This window comes from Myxocyprinus asiaticus, chromosome 39, assembly GCF_019703515.2.
Source record: "Myxocyprinus asiaticus isolate MX2 ecotype Aquarium Trade chromosome 39, UBuf_Myxa_2, whole genome shotgun sequence".
NCBI lineage: Eukaryota > Metazoa > Chordata > Actinopteri > Cypriniformes > Catostomidae > Myxocyprinus > Myxocyprinus asiaticus.
This window is the reverse complement of record NC_059382.1, coordinates 26453608-26480599: the sequence shown is the minus strand read 5'-3', so window position 1 is coordinate 26480599 and position 26992 is coordinate 26453608.

Below are 26992 nucleotides of genomic sequence, written 5' to 3'. Positions count from 1 at the left end.
ATGACAGAATATACATTTTTGGGTGAACTATCACTTTAAGGAGATTTATTTTGTCTTTAATTATGACCTATAGCTTGTTAGTAAAGTACTGTAAATGACTAATGTCATTATCGTCTGCATGACCATCATCATCTTTATTGGCAAAAGCTAGTGAGTCACACACGTTTTGACTGTAACTGAAACCTAAGGCAGATTCCTTGCTACCCAGTCAATCAGTGACTTCACAGGCAGCATGTGTGAATAAAATACCTTGTAAAGCTTTAAAAGCTAACTAAAGTTTGTTCCATATTATTACATATGACGTTATGGTGCCTTGGAAGCTGGTCTGTTTCCAGTTTCTTTTGGACCTAACAATACCAGCTTCAAATAATGTCTAATTATCTAAAACAAATTTATGTGAGCTTTAGACATAACCAAGCAAAAATGTAGTGCCTAAAATGCATATATGGAGTAATAAGTTGAATTTGAATGTGCCTTGAAGCCTGTCTTCCTCTGTATACAGCCTCCAAGCAGCATTTTTAAGCTGTTGGGTGCAGCCATTATGTTTAGCCTTGCAAGTGCATTAAATCAGGCCGTATGGACACTGCTGCACCTGTGGAGATTAGAATCAGCCATTCAGGTTGGACTACAAAGAATAAATACAGTTTACAAAATTCAGCAACATGTTCATAAATCTAACAGCTAAAGTTAGAGTTTGGGCACACCATGTAGCTTGTACTAAAATTCAAAGATTATGTACAAGCGACTGATGTTCACTTACCAAAATCTGTAAAAGTGGTAAATTAGGGTCTCAGCTCTCACTTTGGATACTTTCATCTCTAAAAATATGTACTGCAGAGAGTGAAGTGGGTGTCTAATTGGCTCTCTATCCTGTATTTGATCCCATCACTCCAAGTAGAACTTGGTGCCATTAGTGGTGTTCTAATTCTGTTTTCCCACTTGCATACATTACATTACAGAAGACAGCATTATTTTGATACAGCATTGTGAAAGACTTCATTAGTCTAATGGCAATACATGGTGAATAATGGCAGCTGCCTTGACCTTGTGCTAAGGTGTCATTTTGAATTGTAATGCCCAATTGTAACAGGGCTTTACAACTCATTACTGAAAGGCGCTTGCTCTGTTCAGCTATAATGGACGGCTGCTGCCATGTGATTTGACTGCACAATGCTGAAGTCTGGATTGCACAAGACAGCTGTTTATGGTTTGGGGAACAAAAAAAAACAAAAAAAACTGCAGAGATCTTAATCAAGGCTAATAGGAAGTGAGTGTTTTATTCAAACCAGACTGCTAAAGAGGACTAATGAGCACTTTTTTTTATTTCAACTTTAATTACAAAAACGACAAAATTGGTTGTGGTGCCGTATTTGTGAAGCTACTTTGAAACTGTAGCTTCCCAAGCTAAAAACTCATAATTTAAAGTAGCACTCTTTTGAAAAAGTAGTTAGCTATGCTACATGCTAACTAGACTGAAGATGCTTAAAGGGGCAATATATTTTTAAATATTTAACTGACTGTACAATTTATCATTGAATCATATTTTTAGTTTGTAGCTTTATATGAGCAGAATATATTTTGCCTGGTTTTCCAAATAATGTTGGGGAATTTGATACATCATTCATTTTGATTTCATTCACAAATTTGTTATGTGACCATTTCTGGAGATTGCATATCTATGCCAGTAGGTGGCGATGAATAAGCATCTTTTTATGTTATGAGTGAGTCATGATTCGTTAAAAACACAGAGTCAGGGCCTGGGTAAGTCAGTGATAAAAGATAATGGCTACCACTTCTGGAGATCACTAGTTTGCTAGTTCGAATCCCAGGGCATGCTGAGTGACTCCAGCCAGGTCTCCTAAGCAACCAAATTGGCCCAGTTGCTAGGGAGGGTAGAGTCACATGGGGTAACCTCCTTGTGATCGCTATAATGTGGTTCGTTCTTGGTGGGGCATGTGGTGAGTTGAGCGTGGATGCCACGGTGGATGGCGTGAAGCCTCCACACGCGCTATGTTTCCATGGCAACGCGCTCAACAAGTCATGTGATAAGATGCGTGGGTTGACAGTCTCAGATGCGGAGGCAGCTGGGATTTGTCCGCCGCCACCTGGATTGAGGCGAATCACTACGCGACCACGAGGACTTAAAAAGCGCATTGGGAATTGGGCATTCCAAAAAGGGGAAACCCCCCCCCCCCCAAAAAAAAAGAAACACAGAGTCATTCACAAACAATGGAAAAAAAGATTCTTTATAAATTTAGCCTTGGGCCTATTAATGTCTAGAACCAGCCTTGCTCGAAGATATTTTTTTTGTTCTGCAGCATAAAATACACACAGTCATACATTGTGATTTTGAAACCACCGTATTTTTTTGTTTGTTTGTTTGTTTGTTTGTTTTTAAATGGCTAACAAGTTGCAAAAAAGGACTGCAACTACCACAATCATGTCAGTGTACGTATCTGACGAAATGGGAAACCATTGTAATCCTTGATAAAGTGGCTACTAAATTATGTTTGGGGCATCAGGGCCCTGACATTTTGGGGGCCCTAAGCAGATTTACGAAAACCAATATGAAAATCCAGAGGGAACCCTTGGTTCGAAATACTAATTCTCTTCTGGGTTTTTCGACTACATCCTGAACAGCTCTATATGTTGTGAAATAAAAACTGATATACCAGTTTGTCGTGTTACATTGCTACTTGTTGGATGTGGTAATACACAGTTATGTAACTACAGTATATGATAAGATGCTCTGCTTAAGCTAGAAAGAATGTATGGAGACTTATAAGACCTTCTATATTGAGAAGAGTGACATTTCATTCATGAGCTCATGAGTGCTCATAATAAAGGTTTGGTTAAATCCTGAGAACCTATTGACTCATCCAACAGATGTTGTCATTGTTTTCTAATCAACACATGCCTGTAGGTGTTCATGCATGGATGAATGATGTTATTATTAATGCATATTTTCATTTTGCAGATTTGGTAACGAGGGGTGGGGTTGAGGTTGGCATTGGTTTCTATGAGTCAGATGGATTTCAGAATTAATTCAAGAAAAGATTAATATAAGAAAGCCAGTGACTCACGACACTGAATCGTTCCTAGTCAGAAAAGACAAATACTTTTTCCCAATATGTTTCCCCAACAAATGTGCCCTTTTTATGGTTTATTCATTTCTTTAGATGTTGGCCATTCCTCATGAACCCAACTGGTATTCAAAACTCATTTGCTAAGTCTTAATACTTTGCTTAAAGTCTCATAAGTCTTAATTTTCTGAGATAAAGCAACTTACTCAATGCACATCTAAAGTAGACACTGTTAATTTTTTAAGCATATAAAATGTGTTGTGAGAAACATGCAAATACTTCGTCAGCATGGCAGGTGCTTTGCCAATTATGCCTTGGATTTAATTTGATGAAGCTGCATACACACACTTCTAATATCATGCAAAGTCTGTTGCTAAGAGAGTCACTTTTCTAAAGGGACAGTATGTGTTCTGTTCTGTGCAGAATTCTGTGCTACTGCTAGGGGGCTTAAGACTGGAAAAGTGCAGGGTTTAAAGCTACATGCTGCCCAGGTTTTCCAGCATGACCAAGGTCTGCCCTACAACGTTTTGCTTTTTAAATGTAATCCAGTCTTTGTGAAGAACTGGCATGAGACTAGGGACTAATGCACAACAGTCTACACTAGAACTCACATTCAGCAAGGGGAAATGGCCACAGTGCCACCCGTTAACTTACCCATTTCTGTTGTAGAATTAATTTGCATATTTTAATTTGCCTCGTCAAAGGAGGACTCTGACCCCTTAGCAGGATGTTTTCGGCAGTGACTGATTGGTATTCAGTGTTTCTGTAGGGTTGGAGAGGGAATGAATGAAGATAGAACCAATTTGCCTTGGAAAAATGTTTGTTGAGTCAACAGATGGCAGATACAAGCACTCAAGAATTAGGATTGCACCCAAAATACATTTAAATCTGTTCAAACTGCCTTCTATTTTATATTTTTATAGCCCTGGATGTTCTTTAATGGCATTCCTGAAGTGTCCAGGCTGACAGACACAAACAGGCTTTGATAAGGAGACCATCTGCATTCCTCGCATTTGTTTGTGTCCGCTTGTGCATCGGGAACACTTTTAAGTTCATGGTCTGGAATTTGGCCTTTGGTGCTTCTGGCACAATGCAACTGTTGGAAAATCTCCCAGCAGACACACTGCTATTTACATCAAAATGTGATCAAAACCAAGTGGAAATGTTCTGGCTTGTCAGTATACCAGTGCAACTGGCATTTTAATTTCGACATCCAAATGAAAGCAAAAGGGACAGCACAAATGACATCAGGATGTACAGTACATTCAACTTTTTATTGAGCATATCAGATTCATATGAAACATATAAAAGGGAAAATACAGAGTAAACCTGAAGCTTGTTGATATTTAACAGCTGGGAAGAAGAAAAAGTACAATCATGTACAAGTCAGTCTGAATCAGAGGGGCCATAAATCACTCTGTGACATCAGTTATTGTAAGATGAGTCCATGGATGCAGATGATGTCAGGTTGCTGCCACTGTGACGGATGAGGACAATACATTTCTCAGGAGGAGAGGTATACAGTATGTTTGTGGATTGTACTAAACATTGAAAGACATAAGATGAAAAAATAATGCTTTTTTTTTTTTTTTTTTTCAAAAAAGGGTGGTATTGCCATGTTTTTGAACATGGAAGTAAGGAAATGCCATGTCTTTTTGGTACCTTGGAGTACCATGTGATTTTAATGCTATATGATTATGATATTCATTCAGTTCCATATTATATCAGAGTACCATGGTATTACCATTTGATACCATCACTGTTCTATGGTATTACCATAGTACTGTTAAACTTGTGCCTCTTTTATTTAAAAGATGCAAGGTACTTAAAATGGAAGTAAATGGAGCCAGTCCAAAGAATTTTAATATACATATTGTTTCAAAGGTACAGCCACAAGATGAAATCATTATATATGTTAACATGATTTCAGTGTGTTAAAATCAGGGATTTGCTGGTTATGGTGTTTCCCAGATTACAGGGTTTACCAGTGTTACGTAGTTATGACAATGAAGTTGTAATATAGATTTACAGAGATAAAGTTAGGAAGCTATTTTATCAAAATCATGTTAGCACATGAAATGTTTACATCTAGCGGCAATACTTTTGAAACTGTGTGTATTTTAAGGTTTATGGCCTGGCCTCAATTGTAATTTCCTTACAGTGACCCAGATTTTCAAAATAAAATTTCCTGTCCAGAATTCTCTATTTTCACATTAAATCAAATAATTCAGAAACGTTTTTAAAATATATTCAAATAGACTAACTTATATAACACACAACACATTTATTCATCAAACTCATCAAGGTAGCCTGAATTTAATCCAGTATTCATTTGAAGGGATTTAAAGAATGTCTCTTTGAACGCAAGTCTCCAGACGTTTGCATAAGCGAAAATACGAGGGCAGAAGTTTGAAAAAAGGGAAATCTATGGACATGAACATTTCATTAATATAAGCAAAGTTCAGCTATTTTGGAGACTCAAAACTGAGAGTACTTCTTCTGCAAAGCAGCACAAAAATATGAGCTGTTCTGCCTCTCTTATGCAAGACAAACCTCTGGAGTCGCATTCCTTCAGAATTCTGATAGAGCCTTGTTTAAACAGCATCCTTCATTTAATGTCTTGGGTATTTAAACATGGAAGGTCGACTTGAGATTGAATGGGTACAAGAGAGTTCTAGGGAGTCTTTCAACATGGAAACTTCACCTGAACAGTTCCAACAGAATCCGAACCCCTAAGTGGATTACCCGGTGCATGCATGAAAGTGCATACTGCTTCATAGCGACAAAACTTCAAAGAAGTTTTTAAAAAATATATCTTTAAATATACTTAAAAGGAACCAAAAATTAAATAAATAATGCAAGAGGGAAAATCAAACAACATTGACAATAGGAACTTTCTGGCAGCTTTGAATGTGGTTGTTCTGAGAGCGCCTCCTCTAAACAAGAGCTGTCAGTTTGCATATGTGGACGAACGAGGAGGCGTTTAGCATTTGAATGACATTTTTGTGGCAGGTGAGAGGGATTTAAGATTAACAGAGATGAGAAGAGAGAGAGTAAAATCTGATAGAGGGAGGGAAGTGAAGGAATCAAAGTCAGACCTGGTTGCCTGACTGCCCAGAGGACACCTTGGTTGAACGGTCAATGGAATTTCAAATTGGCTTCATGAAAAGGGACATATCTCAGAATGACTATAAGCTTGAAGTGACATTTTTGGAATGCAGGATGACAAATAATTTTTGTAGAGCTGAGAGATGTTCTGTACTGAGGGATTTTTGATTTGTGAGCATTTGAGAATCAAACGAATATCATCAAACCCTATCTTCAAAGGAAAAATGAGTGTGTGTGTGTGTGTGTGTGTGTGTGTGTGTGTGTGTGTGTGTGTGTGTGTGTGTGTGTGTGGGCAGGTTTTGTGATTTACAAGGACATTTTTTTAGGTTACAAACTGGTAATTACAAGGGTATTATGCTATAAATGTGGTTTATGAGGACATTTCTAGTGTCCTCATTATTCAAATCGCTTAAAAATACATACTAAATGATGTTTTTTGAAAATGTAAAATTCAGAAAGTTTTTTGTGAGGGTTAGGTTTAGGGGTAGGGGTAGGGTTAGGGTTAGGCGATAGAATCTATAGTTCATACAGTATAAAAATCATTATGTCTTTGGAGAGTCCTCATAATGATAGCTGCACCAACATGTGTGTGTGTATGTGTGTGTGCTAATACTGAATTCTAAACAGCATCCAGGAGTTTTCAATGCATTATGAGGCACAGATCTTTAAATCCCTGTTGTGTGCCTGAATGGGAATACAACCACACTATTCAGTTTACATGTCCAAGGTCAACGGTTTGATCACTGCTCAAACAAGACACTTTCTACCAATAATGTGACCCAGATCAACATCTGCTCATGCCAGTCAGTCTCCAGGCCTTATTCTGTTGCTGAAGGGCGCAACTAAATTATGAGAACTCTTGGCTCATTTTCTGAAACGTCATATTGCTGCTACTTTCTAGGCACAGTGTCTGTGCACATTAATATGCACGGTGTCACCAGCTCACCACCATCCCTGGTTGCAATTACACCCTGCTGAAGTGCATGAAAATTCATTCTGGTCTAAACTGGTCTTTTCAGCAGGGGACATTTTGCAAACAAAAATTCAGTCTCAAGTCTCTGGCTAGTCTCGCGTTACCAAACCTTTTAAACTGCAAATTTCTGGACTGTATGGTAGGGCATGGCGATAAAACGATATTGATATTTATCGGGGGAAAAAATATTCAAGATCGGTGATAAACTTTTGAGTTACTTTTGATATTTAGCTTATGTTCTACATCTAGACGATCAGATCAGGTGCGTGTGGCAAAAAACGCGAGCAGTTCCACAAAGTTACGCCTTTTTTATACACACAACTAGCTAACTGAATCACAGTCATGAAAACAACCTGTTGGCTAGCAGCTACCTTGCCCTGTTGTCATGTAAACCAGTAATGAGGCTAGGTGGCTGCAAGCTAGCTAGCTATCCGGCTAAAATTATATTGTTGTGTACTGACGGCACTGACAATGCAATACTGCTATCGACTGAACAAACAACAACTCTGACATCAACACCATTGCTGTTTACCCTTACAAAAATTGAGAGTTCATGGCTAAATTGCCGCAAACTTGCCATTGATAATTTTCACATGCAAATGAGCTTTGCGGCAAATTGTCCATTGTTGCCAAAGGTTTGCTGCAGGCTCACACTAACTACTGGTGAAGAGCTGCAAACTTCTGGCAACATCTGCGGTCAATCACAAGCTCATTTGCATATGAAAATAATGAGTGGCAAATTTGCAGCAAGTTTGTAGCTAGATTACCAGAACTCTAGATTTTTTTAAGGGTATTTATGTACTGTTTAGTTACATGTTTTTTCATGATCCAATGCACTAAGTTTGCTAAACTGTTGACACAGGCTACATATTTCTTCATCATTTGATGTTTATTGGCGGTTGTCAATCCAGTTTATGGTGCATTACCACCACCTGCTGAGCTGTAGTGTGGAGCGTCACAGGAAAGTCTTTCAGTGGAGTCAAACGTCCACTGAAGATGATGAAATTGGTGAAATTGCATCTAAAAGAGATCACACATCTTATATAGGATTAAATCCTTAACTGAGTATACTTCTTGAACTTTTAATTAAAAGATACAGAGTAGCTTACCATGTGGAGTTAACTTGTAAACAAAAAAGTTATGTTCAATTCAGGTCTTGAGGTGTAACCAACATGGGGAAACCATTTCATCCCCCATTTATGGTAAGAAAATAAAAATATTGATTTAAAAAAAAAATATGTTAATGTTAATGTTAATATGAAATTAATTATGATAATAATTTTGGTCATATCACCCAGACCTAACATATAGCACTAAAAACTGTCTAACTGACATGTGAAGTGATCATTCACAGTTGGTTTTGTCATAACTTGACATTTAGGGGCGAGACTATCTGAGGTATATCATACGATAATAAAAGTTCAACATGGGAAAATAAATTATTTATATAGTGGCAGTCTCCGCAAACAATTGCAAAGAAAACACACTATAAAAAAGCAGAGAATGTGTAAAGAGTACAAGTACATAGCAAAAAACCTCATTACAGAGTATTTCACAGACATATGCTACTCTATGTGTGGATTTCAGGTTTACTTTATGCTACATGTCTCAAATGAAACTCTAAATATCTTTAAAATATTTGTGTGTGTGGGTTCACTAATAATGAATTGTGCATGGTAAAAGCACTAATTTGCACACACTGTCTGCACTGGTTTAGCGCCCGATTCACTAAAGGAATTATGCAGATCAGACAGCTGCGCTAACACGCTCACAAAATCTGCTGAATGCACTTTGCATGCCCAATTCTGATCTTGCAGCCCTATTCTTTGCGCTATGCAGTGGAGGATAAAGCAGGACACCTTTATCTGACACACTCTGCCGGGACTGTTGAGCATCACCCGACTACTGTGATCCAGACACATGAACCATCTCTTTAACATGTCAAAAGTTTATTTATTTTTGTTTAGCGCTTTTCACAACACACATTGTTTCAAAGCAGCTTTACAGAAAATCATGCATTAACAGAAAATTAAACTGTATATCTATAAAGTCTTAGAGTCATCATTGTGTAGTTTGATTAAATATGATTGTAAATTGTGTTTAAAATTAAATAATTAAATAATAATTGTATTTAGAGTGAGCAAGTGAGCAAGCCGAAGCCAACTGTTGCAAGGAACACAAAACTCCATAGGATGTTGGTAAATGGAGAAAAATAACATTGGGAAAAACCAGGCTCACTGTGGGGGCCAGTTCCCTTCTGGTTAAACAGCATGAATATAATGCCACTATTAGTTATTTATGTGCAGTGCACATCATGGTTTAAAATTAGTAAACAAAGTAAGTGTTAAGGGCCAATGTTTAAACAAAGATTTTGTATGAATTGTAAGATTAATGTGTAATGTCTTTGAAGTTCATCCTGGATTAACTGCAGAAGTTCACATAGATGCATTGTCCTTTGTTAGCTGGCTGATGAAGGCTTTTGTTGGTAATTAATTGATAGTCTATGTATTCCATTTTAAGAGTGTAGTCCATCATTAGACCAAGGTGATGCAGGCAGAGATCAGTGATGTGCATCGCTGTTCAATTGGCAGGTCATTTTGGTGAGGTCTATTCTAAGTCCAAGGTTAAGGCAGTGGCATATGAAGTATCCCATGTCTTATGGTTCGAGTTGGCATCAGTTCATCCTCTGAAATCCATTGTAATAGAATGAAGTGATGAATCCCGAGGTTGAGACAGAGAAAATAGTAGAATAATATTAGCATAGATGCCATTATTTTTTTTTAGTTATAGATCATGATAAATGTTTCTGGTAAATGTTTTCCAAATAGGAAAAGGATTTATGTCCTTTTGTAGATTTTGATATTCTAGGAACTATTAACAGGCCGGAATTTTGCGATCATAATGAACGTGATGGAATATAGTTTGTGGATGCGAGCGTGACATGGCTGCGCAATGGGCAAATCTGTGAATAGTGTGTTCGTAGGCGAGAGTGTGCATCGTGGTTGTCAGGAGCAGATTCGTGAGGAATCAAGCGCACAGACTGCAAGGCAATCCCTCTCCCGACATGAAGGCAGAGACGAGGAATCCTCTGTTGAAGATTCGTGAGTGCAGAGAACAAGCGTACAGCAAACTGGAAGGCAACCACACTCCCAACACGTGGGCAGAGACGGGCAACCAAACAGACACACGAGACAGGACCAACTAAGCAGAGAGAGTGAGGTAATTACTTCACAACAAACAGCTTTCTATAATGATAACACACAACAAACTACAACAAACTACAACACACAACAAACTACAAAAAAAAAAAATCATTCAACAATCCAGCCAAGACACTGACACAGAGTGGGGTTAAAGTAAGCGGGCAACAAACAAGGGACAGGTGCCACTCACCAGGTGAAAGTTGGCATGATAAGCGTTCCAATGGATACAATCAGGCTTGGAAACGCTGATTCTGCATGCCAGCAGCACCTGAAACACATGAGGGAGAAAATGTCAACACAATTGGAATGAAACAAACAGAACATGGAGCATGAGTGTCCGGATCCCGACACAGATGAAACCGAACCAGATAGGAAATCAGGCACCATGCTCTGGACACGAACAAGACCAACTGAAAAGCACATGGCGGTAACTCACAACCGGACACGTGTGCTCACACAAAGGACGTACATGAAACACAAGACAGACAGGGAACAATGATGTCACGGTCCTGTCAGACAAAAACCCAACCTGACAGAATGACAGGATCATGACATCGCCGAAGAGCGCACAGCGGTAACTCACAACCGGACCCGTACACTCACACAAAAACAGGACACAAAACACAAGACATGGGATGATGATGTGACAATTCCCCACCCCCACCCCTCACTGCCTCCTGGCATCCCAAAAGGTAACATCAAACAAAAGACAAGACAAACAAAACGAGCACTAACATAGAACAGAAAACACAACAGAAAGGGAGGGAAACCAGGGAGGAAATATAAAGAAAGGGGTGTAGTCCGGTGGCCTGGGAGGAGGCCTCAGGGCAGAGGTTGGATCTGGCAGCCTGGGAGGCGGCCTCAGGGCAGAGGTGTCGGCCACTGGACAGGAGGTAACGACTCGGTGGCCACCGCTGGACAGGAGGCAGCGGACTCAGTGGCCACCGCTGGACAGGAGGCAGCAGACTGGGTGGCCGCCGCTGGACAGGGTTCAGGAAGGAGTGGCTCAGGGGTCGGAGCTGTGGAAGGCTCAGTCGGTGGAGCCGTGGAAGGGTCAGGGGGTGGAGCCGTGGTAAGCTCAGGTGTGGGTGCTGGTCACAGCAGGGGAACAGCCTCCGTGGTCATGGACGCTGGCCGCGACAGGGGAATGGCCTCCGCAGCCGTGAGCACTGGCAACTGCAAATGGGGAGCAGCCTCCGTGGGCACTGACAGAGACTGGGGAATGGCCTCCATGGCCATGAGCACTGTCAGTTGCAACTGGGGAGCAGCCTCTGTGGCCGTAAGAACCGACATGGACTGGGGAACAGCCTCTGTGGCTGTGTGGACCAACATACACTGGTGAACAGCCTCCGTGGCTGTGAAGACTGACATGGACTGGGGAACAGCCTCAATGGCTGTGAGGACAGGTAGTGACAGGGGAACAGCTTCTGTGGCTGTAAGCACTGGCAGTGGCAGGGGAACAACCTCTGTGGCTGTGAGCACTGGCAGTGACAGGGGAACAGCCTCCATGGCTGTGAGCACAGGTAGTGAAAGGGGAACAGCTTCCATGGCTGTGGGCACAGGCAGTGACAGGGTAACAGCCTCTGTGGCTGTGAGCACTGGCAGTGACTGGGGAACAGCCTCCGTGGCTGTGAGCACTGGAAGTGACAGGGGAACAGCCTCCATGGCTGTGAGAACAGGCATTGACAGGGGAACAACCTCCGTGGTCGTGGGCACTGGCAGAGAAAGGGAAATGGCCTCCATGGCTGTGGACACAGACAGTGACAGGGTAACGAACTCCATGTTCTTGGGCACTGGCTGTGACAGGGAAGCGACCTCAGTGGTCGTAAACACCGGCAGGAAAGAGGAAATGAACTCCGTGGTAGTGGATGCTGGCAGTGGCAGGGGAATGGCCTCAGTGACCGTGGGCACTGGCAGTAAAAGGGGAACAGCCTCCGTGGCCATGGATGCTGGCAGCGGCAGGGAAACAGCCTCCGTGGCTGTGAGCACTGACAGCGGCAGGAGAACGGCATCCTTGGCTGTGGACGCTGGCAGCAGTAGGGGAATGGCCTCTGTGGCCATGGATGCTGGCAGCAACTGAGGAGCAGGCACACGGCTCCTCCTCCTCCCCCTCCAGGCGGTGACAGGTTCATCCAACTGGACCATTGGAACTTGCCACTTGGATGCCACATCGACATCCATAACGTTCCCTTTGGCTCCGGAATCCACCAATGCAGAAACAGCGTGACTGGCTGATCCACACTGCAGCAGGGCTGGATCAAACACATGGCAGAGCTCCGTGGCGAATGCTAGGAATGACGTACAACAGAGAAGTCCATTGTCCCACATGGCGGTTCCCCAAACAGCAGCCTTTACAGTGAGGAGTGTGATGTTGTATGCCACCTTCATTGACTCAGATGGGAAAGCAGAGGGCTGCAACTAGAAAAACCTGGAACATTGTTTAAGGAAGGTGTAACAAACCCTCACTGCTCAGCAACAACAAACAACAACAACAACAATCAATTGCGGTAAGTCATGGCATCCGCTCATGTTATTCCTTCCTGCATTGCATGTCATATTTTTACAAAAGCTTCATCTGTCAACAGTGAGGGATTCACATGTCAGGCTGACGGAGAAGGTTAATGAGTTAGAGATACACATCCGAACACTAGTGGAGGTAAGTGAGAAAGAGAAGCCGGTAGATACTGTTTCGGATGCAGGCAGTACAGAGAGCAACACACACACTTTGGTTCCGGCTGTAGAGCCCCCGCAGCAGGGCGTTTGGGTGACGTCTTGGTGGCATACTCGCGCAGCAAAGCGACACCACTCTCCCGTTCCAGTTAGGGTTTCCAATCGATTCTCCCCACTCAGTGATGCACTCACTGAGAATCATGTTGAAAGAGCCCTTGTTATTGGTGATTCTATTGTAAGGAACGTGGAAAAAGAGACTCCAGCCGCTATTGTTAAATACATTTTGGGTGCCAGAGCGTCTGACATCAGATAAAATTTACAAGTGCTGGACGTAGATTTTCTAAAATTGTTATTCATGTCGGCACTAAAGATGTCCAGCTTCACCAGTCGGAAATCACTAGAGATAATGTTAAAGAGGTGTGTGAATTTGCAAAAACGATGTCAGACACTGTAATATGCTCTGGCCCCCTCCCTGCTCATCGTGGTTATGAGGTTTATAGTAGATTAGTGTCACTGAATGGCTGGATGTCTTAGTGGTGTCTGGAGAATAGAATAGGATTTATAGACAATTGGAAGAATTTTTGGGTAGACCTGACCTGCTAAAGAGAGACGGACTCTATCCCTCTAGGGAAGGTGCCACTCTCCTCTCTAGTAATTTGGCTCATAGTCTTAATAATGATTTATTAAGACTATGTATTTGACCAACTGGGGCCCAGGTCAGGAAGCAGACAAACTGGTTAATCCGAATGTCTGCTAGCTGCCTTGAGACGTAACACCGGTCACATAAACTACAACACATAGAGACTGTATCACCTAGATATCACATAGAGACTGTGTCTGTTCCCTGAACTACCAAACACAAAACTCTCACTAAATCATTTGGAAAAAAGTTGATTAAGGTCAAACTTGAACAAAACCAAAAATTCAAGATAAACATCATATGAAAGTAGGACTACTAAACATTAGATCTCTTCCTACCAAAGCACTAATTGTAAATGAAATTATTACAGATCATAGATTGGATGTGCTCTGTTTGACTGAATCCTGGCTTAAACTGGATGAATATTTTAGTTTAAATGGATCTACTCCCCCAGGTTATTGTTATAAACATGAACCTCATCTGAAGGGTCGAGGAGGAGGTGTTGCTACAATTTACAGTGAAGTTTTTGGTGTTACTCAGAGGACAGGATATAAATGTAAGTCTTTTGAACTAATAATGCTTAATATGACACCGTCAGATATAAACAAAAAAAACTCTGTCGTCTTTTATCCTTGCTACAGTATATAGATGTAATGAAGCTCAGCAATGACAGGCAGACGAAGACAATGATGATGTAGGAACCCAGATGCAGTTTATTCAAACGTGTGACTGTAACGTTCGAGGGAGCAAGGCGATGATGGCGTCAGGTTGTTTACCGGCTTGCAGTCATGGCCATCGTGGCTTATCCTTCTTATCTGTTTTAATTCTAGTTTCTATCTCTATTATCTGCTTTATTTCTCACACGGTTTGCTCTGTTCTGGTCTATGATCGTTTGGCTATTTAAAATTTTTGAACGGAGGTAACTGACTGTTTGACACGCGATCCCAGTTTCAACTGGCATCTCCCTTCCCATGCTGTGCCAGTTATGCTGACGCAAGTCTGCCACCTGCCTGGGTGTTTGTGCTTGCGAAGGAAACGCCAAAGGAAGCGTCGAAAGCGGGCTGGATGCTTAGTGAGGTCGAAGAAGTCTCGGAGTATTACTGTCTCCTGCTATGTGGCCTCAGTGCTGGATGGTGTTGAAGTGCTGCCGACTTTGAGGGGTTCATACTTGGTGCCTGCATTTCCGTTTTCATCTGGATCGGGGGGCGACCATCGCGGAGCGTGGATTCGAGGTGGCTGCATGAAGTCCGGGGTGCTAACTTAACAAATCTACGTTCCCTGGGTAGCGGTAGGTCGGGAAATACATATGGTACTTCTCAACATTCCTCTGACTCTATCTCAGTGACAATGGCTCTGATCAATGCAAGATCTCTCTCTAACAAATCCTTTATTCTGAACGATCTTTTTCACTCTCATGAATTGGATTTTCTATTTGTTATGGAGACTTGGCTCAGCAACGGCGACATGGCTCCTGTTTCCGAACTTTCACCTCCTGTCTGTAGCTACTTTAGCTCCCCTAGGGCAGTCAGTAGGGGTGGGGGCCTTGAAGTTATTTTTAAAAACAAGTTTAAATGCAGGCTTCTGTCTACTGAGGCGTTTTGTATGTTTGAAGCTCAGTTGATTATGCTGAACTCATTTAAATCTGTGTTATGTGCTCTCATCTACAGACCTCTGTCATATCACAAAGATTTTATAAACAAGTTCTCTGACTTTTTATCTACTATTATTCCTTGCTCAGATAACATTTTAATTTTGGGGATTTTAATATTCATGTGTGTTGTCCTTCGAGACCCCTGGTCAAAGAGTTTGTTAATTTATTAGATTCATTTGGTTTATTTCAGAGTGTTGCTGGCCCTACACATATATGTGGTCATACTCTTGAACTGGTTTTATCTCTTGGTTTTTCCATTAGCAATGTGCAAATTGCTGACACTGTGTTCTCAGACCATAAGACTGTTATTTTTTACCCTGTTTTTTCATGCAATGATCAGGCTAATGATGGCCCTGTTGCTGCCGTATCTCGTTTTATCTCTCTCTCTACCACTAGTAGTTTTTCAGCTGCTTTTAATGTTTCTCCACTGAATTCACTGCTGGAGTCTCCATTTTCTGGTATGGGGCCTGAGGAGTTGGTCTCCCAGTTCAACTCGTCATGTTCTGGCATCTTAAACGTTGTGGCTCCATTAAAAATTACGAAGAAAAAAGTCAAGGCTCAGCCCTGGTTGAATAGTAATACCCGTGCTCTTAGGCAGGAGTGCAGGAAGGCTGAGCGAAAGTGGCTCAAAGATAAATTACAAGTTTCCTATGAGATTTTGAGAGACTGTTTGAATAAATTTCAAAAAACTGTCATAATTCTAAAGTTCTTTTTTCTACCATTACATAATTTCTTCATCCAGTTACTCTTACCTCAATCTCCCTTGGGTGGACACATGTGAACAGCTTTTAAAATGTTTTACTGTTAAAATTGCTGGTATACGCTCACAGATCTTACCTGTTAGTAATGATACTGTTACCTATTCTGTTCTGCAAAATCTGTTGACCTGTTTTGTACCTGTGTCCCTGTCTCAACTCAAACACTTAATTGTACATATGAAGCCTACTGGTTCTTCGTGTGATGTTATTCCATCCACTGTGTTTAAGGAGGTGGTGGACTCAATTGGTCCAAGCGTGTTATCGATTGTCAACAGTAGCCTGACCACTGGTATTGTTCCCAGCTGCTTCAAGCATGCTGTTATTCAGCCTCTTCTTAAGAAAGCAAATCTTGATTCGTCTGATATGAACAGCTTTCGACCTATATCAAAATTATCCTTTATGTCAAAAATATTAGAGAAGACAATGCTTGCACAATTAAATGATTTTTTAGCTAGCAATAATTTGCTCGATAAATTTCAGTCAGGTTTCAGAGCCGGTCATAGTACAGAGTCGGCTCTGTTGAGAGTTTTAAATTATATTTTATTAGGTGTTGATTCTGGTAGTCCTGTTGCTGTTCTGCTGCTGGATCTTAGTGCCGCTTTCGATACGGTCTATCATGACATTCTTATCGATTGCCTAAGAGACCAGGTTGGTATTCAGGGTTTAGCCTTGGATTGGGTCTCTTCATATCTCAAGGGTAGAACAATTTCAGTCTGTTTAGAGAACTGTTCCTCATCAGTTGTTCCTTTAACGAGTGGGGTTCCCCAGGGCTCCATCTTGGGACCTGTTTTATTCTCCCTTTACATGCTTCCAAATTGGAAAGATCTTTGATAAGCATGGCATACACTACCATCTGTATGCTGATGACTCTCAACTTTACTTTCCTATTAAACATGGGAAGCAACCCTCTTTTGAGACTCTGTATAAATGCATGGCCGATGTGAAGTGTTGGTTGGCAAACAACTTTCTCCAATTAAACGAGGATATGTCAGAGTTTATTCTTTTTGGTCAAAGGGGATGTGGGGTAAATTTAGATGGCAACTTGTCATTGCTTCCATGGAAAAACCTTTCCTACGTGAAAAACCTGGGTGTTATTTTTGACACTGAGCTCAAGTTTGATCGGCAAATAAATGCTGTTGTTAAAAATAGCTTTTTCCATCTTAGATCTATAGCAAAGTTGAAGTCCATCCTCTCTTTTGATGATTTGGAGAAGGTTGTGCATGCCTTTGTGTCTTCTCATCTGGACTGTTGTAATGCATTGTATCTGGGTGTGAATCAGGCCTCTCTCTCTTGCCTGCAGCTGGTCCAGAATTCAGCTGCTAGGCTTTTAACTGGAAACAGGAAAGAGACCATATTACCCGAGTATTGACTTCCCTACATTGGTTACCGATCCAATACAGAATTCAGTACAAATTGTTGCTATATGTATTTAAGGCTCTCCATGGTCTAGCACCAGAGTACATCTCTGATTTAATAAGTTTGCATCAACCTTCAAGGTCTCTCCGCTCTGGTGATCAGCTGTGCCTGTCAGTTCCTCGATCTTACCTTAAAACTCAAGGTGATAGAGCTTTTGCGGTGGCAGGCCCTAGACATGACACCACATGACCTGAACAGGAACAGGAACTAAACTTTAAAATAAAAGACATGAAAACAAGAACACATAAACGTGACATATCCCCCCCACTAAGGGTGGCTCCCGATGCCCCAAAACATAAACACAAAGTTCACTGTGAGGGAGCTGGGGGGGGTGTCTTGACTTGTAGAAGGGGGGGCATAGCTACATGGCATGACATGGAAACATGGTATGGCAGGATCCTGACTTGGCCGTGGTAGGCGTGGATGATGGCCCTGACCATGGAGCAGAGGCGGGCCTGGACCGTGGAGCAGATGCGGGCCTGGACCGTGGAGCAGATGCGGGCCTGGACCGTGGAGCAGAGGCGGGCCTGGACCGTGGAGCAGAGGCGGGCCTTGACCGTGGAGCAGAGGCTTGCTTGTGACATAGCATGGAGCAGTCTGGGGCTTGGCTGAGACATGGCATGGAGCAAACTGAAGCTTGGCTGTGACATGGCATGGAGCAGACTGAGGTGCTGCTGTGACATGGCATGGAGCAGGTTGAGGCGCTGCTGTGACATGGTATGGAGCAGGTTGAGGCGCTGCTGTGACATGGCATGGAGCAGGCTGAGGCGCTGCTGTGACATGGCATGGAGCAGGCTGAGGCGCTGCTGTGACATGGCATGGTGCAGGCTGAGGTGCTGCTGTGACATGGCATGGAGCAGACTCTGACCTGGCTGTGACATGGCCTGGAGCTGACTCTGGCATGGCTGTGACATGGCCTGAAGCTGACTCTGGCATGGCAGTGACATGGCCTGGAGCTGACTCTGGCGTGGCTGTGACATGGCCTGGAGCTGACTCTGGCGTGGCTGTGACATGGCCTGGAGCTGACTCTGGAGTGGCTGTGACATGGCCTGAAGCTGACTCTGGTGTGGCTGTGACATGGCCTGGAGCTGACTCTGGCGTGGCTGTGACATGGCCTGGAGCTGACTCTGGCATGGCTGTGACATGGCCTGGAGCTGACTCTGGCATGGCTGTGACATGGCATGGAGCACACTGAGGATCTGGGGCAGAAGGTGGTGCAAGCTCAGCAACCATGACGTGGAACTCTGGCTTGGCGGCCATGACGTGGAACTCTGGCTTGGCGGCCATGACATGGAACTCTGGCTTGGCGGCCATGACGTGGAACTCCGGCTTGGTGACCAAGCCGTGGAAGGCGGAGCCATGAGAGGCTCGAGGGGCAAAGCCGTGGAAGGCGGAGCCTTGGGAGGCTCGAGGGGCAAAGTCGTGGAAGGCGGAGCCGTGGGAGGCTCGAGGCTAAGAGTCCTGGATGACTGGAAAATGACCTCCGTGCTTGTGAACACTGGCAGAGACTCGGGAACGACCTCCGTGCGTGAACATGAGCAAAGTCTTGAAAACGACCTCCATGGTCGTGTACATAGGAAGAGACTCGGGAACGTCCTCTGTGGTCATGTACATGGGAAGAGACTTGGGAACAAAAGCCTTTCTTCTCCTCCTCCTCCTCCTCCGGACGGCCGAAATTGGCAATGCTGGCTCTGGGATGGACGAGGCTTTCAGCTCGTTGTCCGTGGCAGGCGTGGCCGTTGGCTCATTGGCCGTGGCAGGTGTGGGCATTGGCTCGTTAACCGTGGCAGGCATGGGCGCTGGCTCATTAACCGTCTCCCCTATGGTGAATGGTAAACCACTAATCAGTAGGGCAAGGTCGATATACCGAGCAAGGCCGTCAGCACACCAACTGTCAGGCATCAGGGAGGAATCCAGCTCATTCAGCCCAAAACAGAAAAAGTCCTTGAGGGCCACCTCATTAAAATCCACCCTGCAGGCCAGAGCACAGAATTCCTCCACATAATCCTCCAGGGGATGACTCCCCTGGCATAGACGGAGGAGCTGAACTGCTGGGTTCATCTTGTGTCAGTCAGGTATTCTGCAACGAAGCTCAGCAATGACAGGCAGATGAAGACGATGATGATGTAGGAACCCAGGTGCAGTTTATTCAAACGTGAGCATATTCCAGAATGTGAAATCAAAACAAAACATGAACATGGACTTCACTTGAACATGGACTAAACAATACCTGACAAATGACAATGGCAAACATGAGGGCTTAAATACAAGGATATGGGTAACAGGTAAACAAGACAACCAATCACAAGACTAAACTATAAACAAGATAACAAGACTAAATGAACTTTAACCAATGAAAAGACAAAACTAATAACAAGGTAATCTAACAATGAACCAATGAAAACAAGACACGTGAACAGGGGAAACACATGACAAGATCACATGAGGGAACAGGAAATCACATGACATGACACCTCATGATCTGATCAGGAACAGCAACTAAACTTTAAAATAAAAGACATGAAAACAAGAACACATAAACATAGATCAATCGATCAATAGACAATAGATCATCCGGGCCTTATTCTGATTTCCTTGGTGAATTTGCAAATTTTTTATCAGATCTTGTAGTTACTATAGATAAAGCTTTAATTGTTGGTGACTTCAACATTCACATAGATAATGAAAATAACACATTGGGATTAGCATTTATTAATATTCTCAACTCTCTTGAGTCAGACAAAATGTAACAGGACCAACTCATCACCATAATCATATGCTAGATTTAATTCTGTCATATGGAGTTGATGTTGATACTATAGAAATTCTGCTGCAGAGCGATGACATCTCGGATCATTACCTCGTCTCCTGTATGCTGTGATCAGCTAATGTTACTCAATCTACACCACGCTATCGTTCAGGTAGAACTATTCTTTCGACCTCTAAAGAAAGTTTCACTAATAATCTTCCAGATCTATCTCATACACTCAGTAAACCCCAAAGCCTAGAAGAACTTGATGAAATAACAGAAAATATAAACACAGTCATCTCTAGCACTCTTGATAGTGTTGCTCCACTTTGATTAAAGAAAATTAAAGAAAAAAGCCCTGCACCATGGTACAAAGATCACACTCAGAAAATGGAATGCAAGTGGAAGAATATAAAATTAGTGGTATTTCGCAGTGCATGGAAGGATAGTGTCTGTAGATACAGACAAGCACTAAAAGCTGCCAGGTTAGCATATTTTAGCAAACTCATAGAAAATAACCACAACAATCCTAGGTGTTTATTCAGTACTGTGGCTAAATTGGTTAGGAATAAAGCCTCAACAGAACCAGATACTCCTTCGCAGCACAAGAGTAATGACTTCATGAATTTCTTTACTGATAAAAATTTAAATAATCAGAAATAAAATTGGAATTATGCAATCATCTGTCACAGTACCTCAGAAAAAAAATTGTCTCATAATTTTCCTCACGTGCAGCTTCAATCCTTCACTGTCATAGGTCATGAAGAGCTAACAAAACTTGTCAAAACATCAAAAGCCACAACATGTATGTTAGATCCAATACCAACAAAGCTCTTAAAAGAGGTATTCCCTGTAATCTCAGAACCTCTTCTTAATATTATTAACTCCTCACTATCCTTAGGACATGTTCCAAGAAACTTTAAAATGGCAGTTATCAAACCACTTATTAAGAAGCCACAACTTGATCCTGGAGAACTGGCTAATTATAGACCGATTTCAAATCTCCCGTTTATGTCGAAAATACTAGAAAAGGTAGTATCCTCCCAAATATGTTCATTTCTACAGAGAAATAGTATATATGAACAATTTCAGTCAGGATTTAGGTCTCATCACAGTACAGAGACTGCACTTATAAGAGTTACAAATGTCTTGCTCTTATCATCTAATCGCAGCTGCATTTCACTTCTAGTGCTTTTAGATCTTAGTGCTGCATTCAACATGATGGATCATGACATTCTCTTGAATACGCTAGAGAATTATGTTGGCATTTATAGAGTTGCATTAGCATGGTTTAGGTCCTATTTAGCAGATCACTACAACTTTGTCTATGTAAATGAGGAATTGTCAAACCAAACAAAAGTAAAGTATGGAGTGCCACAGGGATCAGTTTTAGGGCCACTGCTTTTCTCCTTGTATGTGCTTCCCCTGGGAGATATTATCAGGAATCATAGAATAAGTTTCCACTGTTATGCCGATGATACCCAACTTTATATTTCTTCAAAACCCAGTGAAATTTCACAATTCTCCAAATTAGCAGAGTGTATCAATGAAATAAAAGATTGGATGGCCAGAAATTTCCTTCTACTCAATTCTGACAAAACAGAGGTACAAATTATTGGACCAAATACCTCTAAAAACAAGCCGCTAAAATATAATTTCTCGATTAATGCACTGTTACATCGTCTTCAACAGTGAAGAACTTAGGTGTTATATTTGATATTACAAATATAACACCAGAGTGCTGACTAGAACCAAGAAATATGATCATATTAGCCCCATTTTATCATCGTTACATTGGCTACCTGTTAAATTTCGTATTAATTTTAAAATTATGTTAAATACATACAAAGCTTTGAATGGTCTAGCTCCGCTGTACTTATGTGACCTTCTACCACGCTATATTCCATCACGTTCATTATGATCACAAAATTCTGGTCTGTTAATAGTTCCTAGAATATCAAATCCTTTTCCTTTTCATATTTGGCTCCTAAACTATGGAATAGTCTCCCTAACACTGTTTGAGATGCAGACACACTCACTCAGTTTAAGTCTAGACTAAAGAATCATCTATTTAGCCAGGCATACACCTAATTTATCCTTCAACTCACAGTTAAGCTGCTTTAGTTAGGTCTGCCGGAACCAGAAACATTGATCGTGATCTATAACTCTGCAATAAATTGAATGGCATCTATGCTAATATTATTCTATTTGTTTCCCTGTCTCAACCAAGGGACTCCTATCCTGAGGTCACCAGAACCGGCTGGATCCAGCCCCATTCCTGCTTCGTGTTGGACTCCACTGCTAAGTGTCACTGAGTGATGATGACTAATAGCAGCCGGTGCCAGCCAAACATCACTTCAGTCTATTACGATGGACTTCAGAGGATGAACTGATGCCAACTCCAACCATAAGACATGGGATACGTCATATGCCACTGCCTGAACCTTGGACTTAGGATAGACCTCACCGAAATTACCGGCCAGGTTGAACTGTGATGCACCTATCTGATCTCTGCCTGCGTCACCTCAGTCTAATGATGGTACACTCTGAAAATGGAATACATAGACTATAAATTAATTGCCAACAAAACCCTTCATCAACCAACTAACAAGGACAATTGCATCTATGTAAACTTCTGCAGTTAATCCAGGATGGACTTCAAAGACATTAGTCATTAAACTTACAGTTCATACAAAATCTTTGTTTAAACACTGACCCTTAACACTTAGTTTAATAATTTTAAACCATGACTTGCACTATACATAGGTAATATTGCCATTATATTCATGATGTTAGCCAGAGGGGAACTGGCCCCCACAGTGAGACTGGTTTCTCCCAAGGTTATTTTTCTCCATTAACCAACATTTTATGGAGTTTTGTGTTCCTTGCCACAGTCGCCTTTGGCTTGCTCACTGGTGTTATAAATACAATTATTATTTAATTACTTATTTTTAAACACAATTCACAATCGTATTTTATCAAAATACACAGTGATGACTCTAAGACATTATAGATATTACAGTTTCATTTTCTGTTAATGCATGATCTTCTGTAAAGCTGCTTTGAAATGAAATATGTTCTGAAAGGTGCTATACAAATAAAAATGACTTGACTTGACTAACAAGAGTCCGCCTCACCTGAGAACGGGGCTGGAGGATTGGGGCAGGGCTTGGAGCGTCCAGAAATGTGAGGAATTGCCGGAGCCAGTGAGGGCGCTTTCTGGGTGAGGCCGGCATCAGGAGACTGGCGGAGTTGTTGTATGACAGAGTTGAGCTCAGCGAGCTGGGACGCCATCATCTCCAGAGCCCGGTTATTAGCGGAGATTTGATCCTGCTGACGTCCCAGTAAAGCTGCCTGCTGAGACAGGGCAGAGCGAAAAGTAGATTCCTCCACTGGGTCCATCATGGCTTGATTGTTCAGTCAGGACAGCAAGAGCGAGACAAAGAGACCCAAGAGCAGAGGAACAGTTCAAAGGATTTATTAACAATAAATATCTACTTCAACTGTGCTGGCGAAGAATGAAGATAATGGCATTGGCTGCAGTAGCGGGGTAGAAGTTTGTGGATGCATGCTCCTCTGGGTAAAACCAAAAACTTCACTGTAAATTGCAGCAACACCTCTTCCTCAACCCTTCAGACGAGGCTCACGATTATAACAATAACCTGGGGGAGTAGATTTATTTAAACTAATATATTCATCCTGTTTAAGCCAGGTTTCAGTCAAATAGAGTGCATCCAAAATATGATCTGTAATAATTTAATTTACAATTAGTGCTTTGGTTGAAAGAGATCTAATATTTAGTAGCCCTACATTTATATGATGTTTATCTTAATTTTGTTTTTGTTTTTTTCAAGTTTTACCATAATCAAATCTTTTCTAAATGATTTAGAGAGGGGTTTGTGTTTGGTAGTTCGGGGAACAGACACTCTATGTCTCTACGTGATATCAAGGCAACTAGCAGATGTTCGGATAAGCCTGTTAGTCTGCTTCTTGACCTGGACCCCAGTTAGTCAAATACTATCTCTGTTAAGATTATGAGCCAAATTACTAGAGAGGAGAGTGGCACCTTCCCTGGAGGGATGGAGTCTGTCTCTCTTTAGCAGGTCAGGTCTACCCAAAAAACTCTTCCAATTGTCTATAAATCCTATGCTGTTCTCCGGACACCACTCAGTCATCCAGCGATTTAGTGACACTAATCTACTATAAACCTCGTCACCACTATGAGCAGGGAGGGGGTCAGAGTATATTACAGTGTCTGACATCGTTTTAGCAAGTTCACACACCTCTTTAACATTATCTCTAGTGATCTCCGACTGGTGAAGCTGGACATAGTTAGTGCCGACATGAATAACAATTTTAGAAAATCTACATTTAGCATAAGCCAGCACTTGTAAATTTGTTCTGATGTCAGACGCCCGAGACCCCAAAATTCATTTAACAATAGTGGCTGGGGTCTCTATTTCCACGTTCCTTATAATTGAATCCCCTATAACAAGGGCGCTTTCAACATGATTCTCAGTGGGTGCATCACTAAGTGGGGAGAATCGATTGGAAACCCTAATAGGAATGGGAGAGTGGTGTCACTTTGCTGAGCGAGTATGCCGCTCATGAACGATGTGAATCCCTCACGCAATTGTTTGCTGTTGTTGTGTTGGTTCCTGATCGGCAGAGGTTTGAGATTGATGCAATAATCTGTGTAAAACACAGAGGAGAAAACGAATGCATGTAGACAAGCGGAAAAAAGAAAAGAAAAAAGAAAACGGGTGCGCGCAGTAATATACACGCAGTTGAAAAAGCGGAACAAAAAACAAAGCACGCAGTAAAATGGCAAAGGATAAAACAATGAACGTAGAGGAATAAGCAATGCTAAGCAGGCTAGCAAGCTACAAACAAACACAGACTCGTATAGCGTGCCGGCAGCGCCTGAAACAGGAAGTCCGGTTTACTGCTTTACTACACCGAACATCTGGATATATGCCAGGTTATAATGCTCTTCTCCGTCATTTGATCATTATTTGATGAATTACAGTGATTTGTTTACTATAACAGTAGAATATGCTGAAGATAAACGTTACCCCTCTGCTTTTAGGTGAACTACAAAGGCTGAAAATGTCTGGCAGAGGAAACTAATTTCCTCAGGGGAGAATTGCTTTGTGCTCTTACTTCAGTTAGATCACAATTTCAACCTGCTCTCTGAGTAACTGCAAAATAACTACTTTAATGTCACAGATATGAGGGAGAGAGTTGTGTATAACATAAGGCCAAAACATGACAATTAAAGTTGACTTTTTCCTAACTTTTTATTGCAATTCCCATGGGCAGAAAACTCCTTATATATCCTTCAAAAAATAAATAAACAAAATTATATATATATATATATATACATAATAAACAGATAACATAATGTAGCAGCAAATACACAGCAACATTGACACTTAATTTTTACTTTGGCTCTGAAATGTAAATAGTCTGGCACAAATATACCAACATCCCTGTGTTTAAATTGACAACCCAATTGTAACAACTGATCTCTTGACAGGTTGAAAACCAACACATTTATTTATTTATTTTTTCTTGGAAGTTGCTTCGAAGATGGTTAAAACATGCATTCCACTTAAGGATTTTATTATAGTATACATATAAGTAATGCTGTTTCACAAATTTTCTGGCTATTTCTCTGTGTTCCATTAAGGAAATACTTATGTTACATGCATAGTTGAATTATTAGAGAGAACAATGGGGACCTAATTATTCTCATCATCTTTTTAATCATACAGTATACAGTACTGTACATTTAAGTAATGTTGTTTAACAATACTGTATTTCTGGCTATTTTTCCATCACAGTTTGTGCTCATGTTCGCCTCGTATGTCAATATGATCACATGGCAAATCAGTGTGTTGATGCTGAATGTTTTTCCACCCAAATTAGGAATCTATATGCCAAATTCTGGATAAGTGGCACCATTTAGCAAATGTTTATGCCCCAAAAATCACCATGCCATGCCTTTGACATCACATCCCTTTTGATCTCTACCGGGACACTACATTTGCAAAGAAGTGAAAGAACGCTGGCTTGGTCTTGGTAATATTAGGGTTCAGTTTAGGATTTAGGTATATGTTTTAATGAAATATCAGAGTATACACACAAATAACATTGTTTCAGCATATAAATAGCTACAGTATTTTCCATGTTTCATGCAGAAAATACATATGTTTGATGTATAATAGGATTATTAGAGTGCATTGGGGGCATTACTTTCTGCATCATTTCTTCTATATTAACTCAAACAAGCACAGATTAGGAAGAAACACTTTTTATGATTAAAATGAAAGTCTAAATGAAAAGTGCACTTCTACGAGTATGCAATGATTAAGTGGAGAATTCTTGGAAATTATTGTTTGACTTCTACACACTCAGATGAACAGAGACTGCCCCTAGGAAAAAAAATGAAATAAAAATTATAAATAAAACTGCAACCTTTAAGCAAAGTAATAAGTTCTGACAAACTCCCAGAGCAGAAATTCTCCACAGAGAAATCATTTAAAATAATCAACCATGAAATAGAAGCCAAAAAAAAAAAAAAAAAAGGTTAGCACAGAAGTGGAAGAACTAAAGAAATTAATTTTATAAAACAATTTGTTATAATGTTTTTCCAGCTATTACACATTTGATAGCATTAGATTGTTATTTAAATGGTTATTTGGAAAATGCAAATGCATGTAGCCAGGATTGTGTTAC